Consider the following 8,799-nt stretch of genomic DNA (forward strand, 5'->3'; position numbering starts at 1 on the left):
TTTACTAGGGTCATGCAACAAGGATTGAGTCTTGATATTGTTGTGATATTACAAATAATATCCATAAAAGCTTTAAACTCAAATTCTCGTTAGGACTTGACATGAAAGACAACGTGGTTAAAATAGTTGTCTCAAAAAGATAGGACATTGTTTATCAAAGTGGATGTTCAACATCATACGAACTAGATTTTGTCCAACAAATTTCTTCAATTCAATTCTATTATATGTAGTACAATTTTACAATCTCTGTTTTACATGGGGAATGAGGTTGTCTATGTGGCATTTTTGCATCAACAATTTTTATTACTTCCACAATTTGCGGTCGATGACTTTACAAAAATAAAATAAATGATGATAACAGTACATAAACATTAATTAAGGCTATGTTATATATTGAGTACATTACACTACCCTTCATCTAAAAATCACATTATGTTTCGTAAAACTAATTGGAGAAACTAGAGCTACAATTTGGGGTTAGAAGCCATTTACATTTTTTTTACACCCATCGTTGCAAAACATACCCTAAAAAGCCACAGAGCATTTGACACAAATGATTGTCCATTTGAAAAACAAATAGACCACCTTACCACAAAATTGTTTGACATCCAACCACAAACATTTTCGATTTAAAAAAAAAAAGGAAAAGAAACAAACATTATTTTCAAAAAGAAAAATGAATATTTTTTAGATGATTAAATTAAAAAGAAGAAAGGCTCAGATCTGTAGGTCACGGAAGTCAGGTGAAAGAGGGTCAGACACCGCCATGGCTGCAAACACCGGTTGCATCATAATAAAGATACCATCCGGGATGCCCCGCCAAGATACGGGCCAAATCACACCCGATCACCCGAATATCAAGATGCTCGGATTTACATCCATACAGATATTCATTATCATCATAGCCGGTCTTTCAATTATCATCATCATCATTAACAACAACAACAACTGAAAAAACCTATAATATATATAAAGAGAGAGAGAGAGAGTGAGTGAGAGACAAAGAGTGTTATAACTGGGAATCTGGGATGAAAAATGTAATTTACCAAGGACTACATGCATGGGCGGTTTTTGTACTTCACCCATATACACATACATATATAGTTATAGTTATAATTCTGCTTTCTGATACCAGAAGGGTTGTTGGTATTTGATAGAAAAAAGGGGGACAAATTCATTGGCTCAACATATATAAATTATTGTATAATATAAAGTTGTGGCAAGAGAGGGGGCAACAACCCTTTAAAGAATTCCCTATCGCTCTCTCGCCGGAGCCTCCTTTGTTTTCACCGAGCATCTTTTTCCTTCGTTTTCAGATCCCCAATTTTGGTTTCAGAATGTGTTTTGTGACAGTATTTATGGTTTTCAGAAATTTAATTAATATGGGCTTGGCTTTAGGCTTGGGCTTACATTTTTTCAAAATTGGTAAACATGTGTTCTGAACTAACGATCCAGCATTTACAAAATTAGATTTGATGTCATAGTTTACTTGTGGAACCCCTTTTTTTAGAAAAAATGGGAAATATACTATTCCACAAGTGACTAGCCTGTTACTAAGGATTATTAAACCTTAATCTTTATTTTCTTCAAAAGTCTCTATTAAACGGGCTAACCTTAAATTGATGAAGCTCACAGAACTAAGGCTCAATGAAGTCAAGTTAGGCAAGATTGGTTTTGATTCGAGAATAAAAAAGAGTAAAATGGTTGTCTTTAAATCCACAAGACCACAAGTTCAAAAATAATATGGGAAAGCTCATATCTTCTTATATGCGCTAGACTTTTTTAGACATGGGTTGTCCCTAAAGTTAAAACCATTTGATCTTAGGTTGTAGTACAACTTCAGTACTCAAAGCCTTGAGACCAACAAACATGTCGTTGCAAACAATATCGTTAAAAGCAAAACGCCCACCAAGCGCATACCAGACCCGTTAATATGTGTGACATCTAAGCAAGATCACCCACCAATCAACAATACAAGACACATTCTTAGTATTAAAGCCCGTCTTTCTTTGATAGCGTTAAAGCTTGATACCTCTTGTATACTTCTCTCCTTCCACCTCAAATAACTTAAATCAAGTCGACTATATGGAATGCATCTACGGATCCCATGATTGTGTATCGTCCACGAAAGAACCTCATCAAATGACTAATCAACGAATAGTCCACAAAAGATGGATATTTTCCCGGGCGATGTTAAAAATATGTGACATCGACAGTACATATGTAGAGGTATATATATATGGCAATTACACTCTTAAATCTGGACTCAATAACAAAATCCAATCACTAAAGGGATTACCAAATTGCCTTTCTTTACAAAGCACATTTATCATCATTAATTGTTTTAGCAATATGTCTTAACATCTAGTTTCAATCCTTTAAACAAAAATTTATCAAAAAAAATGACATGTTAGTATCGATTAATTTTGACACATCCCATGGAACAAGATAAGTAAACAAATCTGGAACCAGTCATTTTGTTCGCGTCTCACCCATTTCTCTGGATTTTTCGTACAAGAACTCCTGTATTTGATATCTAAACAGTAGTTTATTATTCGGCGATGGTTTAAACTGGTGGTAAATAATTGCTCAAGAACTCTTAAACTTAGACATTGGTGTCATAATTTGCACATAAGGTAGAAAACAGGAATCTAAGGAATCTAATACTACGCTAACCAATTATTATCTTTACAATAGCCGGTGCCTAAATTTGCCTCCAAGAACGTCATTCACAGTAGTACCATTGGTCGCAAAACTGATGGCAAGTGTTTGGATACCGGCTTCAGCTTAGTAAGATGCGACAAATGTCTACAGATAGAAAGTCGTCTTTCTTTCCGAGCGAAAACTTATGGAGCTTAAAAATGGTTGGGGGTTTAGATCAAGAGGTCCTCCACCTTTGTTTGGTCTCATGAGCAAGCATTCCATTACAATCGTCAAATACATATATCAAATACAAATCCCCAAGACATATAGCGGACATTTAACGAATACGCTACAAATCACTTATGACAGTAACACGATCAATGATATTTCATATATTGGCGTTGCTCAACTCTTAACATATAATTCGTCGCTCATTATAGATCAACTCTGATATAATGTCACCAAAAATTTGCTACAAACTATGAAATAGCTTTACATGATGTTCATTATCAACCTGCTTGACAAACCAAATTATGGCCTTATGGGCAACAATTCATTGATCACACTAACAAGATAAAGATTCCCAAATTCCACTATTTAATCAATCTTTCACACAAATCAGTCACAGAGTGAAGCAATGATAGTGCTGTCAATAAAAAAAAATAAAGTACACAATGTCAAGTTGTAAACATAATATTACAGATTCAAAATATTATATGTTCCCAATCTTCATAATAAGTACCAATAATATAATAATAAAAATTGATAATTAAAAAAATATAAAAAACCCCATATATAAATCTGTTGAAAAGTAAATTAAAAAGGGTTGGGCTCAGATCTGGAATAGGGGGTTGGGGACAAAAGAAGAAGCGAAATCCGCCATGGCTGCAAACACACAGTTGCACAGTAAATCTCTTTATAATGCCATCTGTGGGTGTTTGCCCCGCCAAGATGCGGGTCGGATCTTCAATATCCCTTTACATGCATTTGCTCAGATTAATTTACATCAAATATCATCACAGCCCAAAATAGTACAACCACCGCCAGTACCACCACCACCACAAGTAGCAGCAATGAAATGTATACATACATACATACATATCTTTATCTATATCAATATATATAGTTGGATACCAAACAGCCTTATATTCACTTTCCCATATATATATATATATTTTTTTTTTCAGGAGGATTAATCATTTTCTATAAATATTTTGTTGTTGTTGATGTTGTTTTGTTTGTTTGATCTTTAAAATAAAATCCATGAATAGACGTAACAGAAATCATTGGCTATGGCAAGAGAGATGGGGTAAAAAAAAATGGAACACCCTAATCTCTATCTTGCCGCCGGAGCCTCATTCTCATATCTGAGCAAACACAAAAAAAAACCCCTAAATCTGTGCTGCCATATTCCTTTTATTTATAGAGATTTATTTTATTTTATAGGGGTAAGTCACTAGATAAATGATTTACTTTCCCTTATTTAGGTTATTGTCTATTGAACTGGATTAATAATGTGTATCATCCATATATATTGAACTAGATTAATAATGTGTATCATCCATATATACTTTTCAATTTTTACATGGTTGACCAAGTGTTAACCTGATGACTTGCTATAACAGGTTAATCTCTATTTACATGGTTACTCATTGAACTGGATGACTAATTTATTTTTCATCTGTACATGGTTGCTTTTATTTTTTACTTGATTGACCAAATGTTGACCTGATGACCTACAATAAAAGGTTAAACTTTATATTTACTTTTTATTTTTTCCAGAAATTATCTTCATCATCTTCATCAATTTTTCAAGCGAATATTTTGGTAAAAATTTCGGCAACCATGTTCTTTCGTTTCAGATTGACCCAAACGTCCAAATTGGGTCATACTAGGTCGTTAGTTCATAAATTTAGGTGATACTGGATTTTAAAATATTTTCAGGCGGGTTACTATTGATCAAAAGGAAAAGTAAAATCCTAGACTACCGATCATAATAGATTGAGTTGATTGCTGGGTTGTTAAAGCTTCCAAGGTTGAAGAGCATAGAATAATTTATATTGCTAGTACAATTATATTATTGTGATATTATTAAAAATATAAACATATCTATTATATGCTTGTACATTTATTATATAATATTATAATATAGTTATATAATAAGTTTTTTTTTGAAAATTAATGAAGAGGATGAAGCAGAAATTAATAAATTTCTAAAAAAATAAAATTAAAAATAGAGATTAACTTGTTATTATAGGTCATCATGTCAATATTTGGTCAACCATGTAAAAGTTAAAAATGTATGTGGGTGATGTATATTAATAATTTAGTTCAATGGGCAACCATGTAAATGAGGGAAAATACATTAGTCATTCAATTCAATGGGCAACCATGTAAATAAAGATTAACTTGTTATAACAGGTCATCAGGTAAGCAGTTGGTCAACCATGTAAAAAATTGAAAAATATATGGGTGATACACATCAATAATCCAGTACAATGGGCAACATGTAAATGGGGAAAAGTACATTGTTCATCCAGTGACTTAACCTTATTTTATATTGTAACTAGCGAGTAGTTTCAAAATATATTAATCCAAGCTAAAAACTTGGATTTCAAGTATATAAAATAGAAACCGAATAAAATTAAAATACCTAAAAATAAAACATAAAACGATTCAAATAAGGCTAAAAGTTGAAGAAGTAATGCGTAATAAACTAATCTTTCGGGGAAGACCTATACTATCATATATGTCGTCGAAACAGAGATTGCTTTTATATTAAACTATATATCAATCAATCAACATAAACATATATTAATAATTAAAAAAATAAAGAGGTTGCATTGCATATGAAGATCAAGTACTAATTCTTGATGACAACTTTCTATTTCATAAATTCTATATATGTTCTTATTTCTTAGTAAACTGATTCTTGATGACAATTTTTGATATTCTTTTAGTGAAAGCTAATTCAATAGTGCTTTCTTATGCAACAAAAAGCTAGCGAGCATACAATAATTTCTATTGTTTCCATCAAATATAGACAAATTAAAAATTTACACAGGGTATGATTCGAGCAATCATAAATATGACCAATATCACAACTTAATCAATACAAAAGCTAAAGAAGAAACGTATGAAAATTAACTCCATATAAATATTGATTTCAGGGACAGAGCAATGTAGGGGATAAGGTTGGCCATGGCCAACCCCCCATATCTAATATATATACACATATATACACACATGTATTGCAAGAAAAGGAACTGAAAATCAAGAAATAGATTGGAAAGAGTAGATGATGATGATGATAATAATAATAAGAGGAGTAGATATTGAAGGTATGCTTGATCAACAACTTTTACTTTGTGATCTAAGGGGTTCGTTGTTTGTGAAATGGCCATTGATGTGCTTTATGTAAAAGGTTTTAGATATCAGGGAAGAAAGACATGTCAAAGTAAAGTTATTTTATTTTATTAAAAATTTTTATTTTCAACCCTCAACTATTGTTAAATTTATCTTTCTGCTATGCATATATAGCTATATAGAAATCTGCCCCAATTTTAAGTACATTCATTCAAACCCGTGCATGAGAGACTCCCTTAACTGTTTACCATTGTTAATTTTGGCACACCCTGACCTGAATTCCTGGCTCCGCCACTAATTGATTTCAGTTTACCCCAGTTTTTTCAACTTTAGTTAAATAAAAAAAGAAACAAAAAGTGTATCACCAATACCACAACTTAATCAATACGAAAGCTAAAAAAGAAACATATGAAAAATTAACTCCATATAAATATTGATTCCAGTTTACCTTTTTTTTTCAAATTTAGTTAAATAAAAAGAGAAACAAAAAGTGTAGAGCATATAATTTGAAAATTACATATCAATTCATCAACAAAGACCATCTCGAACGTTTTGATTTTCTTCGGATTGTTCCGCTCCGAAACAGTCCATACATGCATAATACGGAGTCGTAGATGATGGTTAACATGTGTTGGTTTAAGATCTTCAAAATGAGCTAATGTGGTCTTATTTTTTGTTAAAGAAGAAGAAATCATAATGAACTTAAAATGGACAACGAAATAAATTAAAAAAGATAATAATAACAATAACATAAGAATTCAATGTTAAATAATAATAATAATTAAATATGAACAAAATATATAAATAAAAAAAGCTTTTTGGTAGTCGATCGTAGCTTTTTTTTTGGCGTAGATTTTTTTTTTGGTTGAGAATATGTGAGGATTTTTTTAGGTGGGATATAGATAGATTATAACAATAAAGATTTTTTATTAAAGGTCGGCCATTTATATTAAATAAATATTAAAGAAGTAGAAGATTAATAAGGAGAGAGTATTAGGTTAAAGAAGATGAATTAGGGGTGTCAGGTGTACTCCAACCTCCTCTTTTAGTTATAATACTAGTGCTCAGGCCCGTCCATTGGACGGGTAGTCTCAACATATATAAATCTTATAATAATTGTGAAACAAAAAGTGTATGACTAATATCACAACTTAATGAATACAAAAGTTAAAGAAGAAACATATGAAAATTAACTTCATATAAATATTGATTGTAGTTTACCTTTTTTTCCCCCCAACTTTAGTTAAATAAAAAGAGAAACAAAAAGTGTATTACTAATATCACAACATAATCAATACGAAAGCTAAAAAAGAAACATATGAAAATTAACTCCTTATAAATATTGATTCAAATTTATCCTTTTTTTGTTCAACTTTATTTAAATAAAAAGAGAAACAAAAGTGTAGAGCATAAAATTTGAAAAATACATATCAATTTATCAACAAAGATCATCTCGAACGTTTTAATTTTATTCAGGTTGTTCTACTCCGAAACAGTCCATACATGCACAACACAGAGTCGTAGATGATGGTTAACTTGTGTTGACTTATAAGATTTTTTTTTATTAAAGGTCGGTCATTTTTTATTAAATAAATATTAAAAAAAATAGAGGATTAAGAAGGAGATAATATTATGCTAAAGGAGGGGGATTAGGGGTGCCAAGTGTACCCTAACCCCCTCTTTTAATTAAATTAGAGATTTAATTTAAATGTTTGTTTATTTTGTTTGGTAAGTGAAATATGTACCACAAATTTTGATTCATATATCACAATGTATACGTTTTATAACTGACTGTACAAATCAGTTATATATACTGGTGGTAAATTCATCAAATTTGGTGTTACAGATATCACCTCCCATTTTGTTTACTTAGGCTGGTGCCTATTATTTTGACAACATTGCATCCACACATTCTGTTTTTTAGACTTTTTACTCAATATATTTTTTACTAGATTATTCCTCATGTGATACATGATAATATATACATTATATTAAATTAATTATAAATATAATATTTTGAGTAATATTACTTAACAATGATTAACATATATATGTCAAGAGTATAAATTTATTTACGTTAATAATCTAAATATCAATTATAATACCATAGTAGTTTTTTTTATTTATTTTAGATTAATAAATGAGAGCAATATAGAATATAAGCTAACTAAATATTGAATACTGATGAGTGCACAAATAATAATGTATATATAGTGTATATATATATATTTATTTATTTATATAGTATTTAGGGGAACTTTATTTTGAGAACCCATTTTTTTTAAGAACCTTAGAACTTTAAAATTATGTAATGAGAGCAATATAGAATGTAAGCTAACTAAATATTGAATACTGATGAGTGCACAAATAATAATGTATATATAGTGTATATATATATATTTATATAGTATTTAGGGGAACTTTATTTTGAGAACCCATTTTTTGTAAGAACCTTGGAACTCTAAAATTATGTATTGGATCACATGTTTTTTTTGTTCATTCACATGTGAAACGTTATAAAAATATATGTTGTAGAAGAAAGTTTTTTTCAAAACCTTATATATACCCATTTGTTAACATGTGAACGAAAACGTGAATATATTCATCCACAAGTTCACAAAAGGCTATTTTGAAGGTTTTTTAAAAAAGTTTCTTCTACAATATACTTTTTATATCATTTTATATGTGAATGAACAAAAAAACATGTGAACAAATATATTATTTAAGAGTTCTCATGGTTCTTACAAAAAAATGGTTCTCAAAATAAGGAAACTCTCTCTCTCTCTCTCT

Source organism: Erigeron canadensis, chromosome 3, assembly GCF_010389155.1.
Source record: "Erigeron canadensis isolate Cc75 chromosome 3, C_canadensis_v1, whole genome shotgun sequence".
NCBI lineage: Eukaryota > Viridiplantae > Streptophyta > Magnoliopsida > Asterales > Asteraceae > Erigeron > Erigeron canadensis.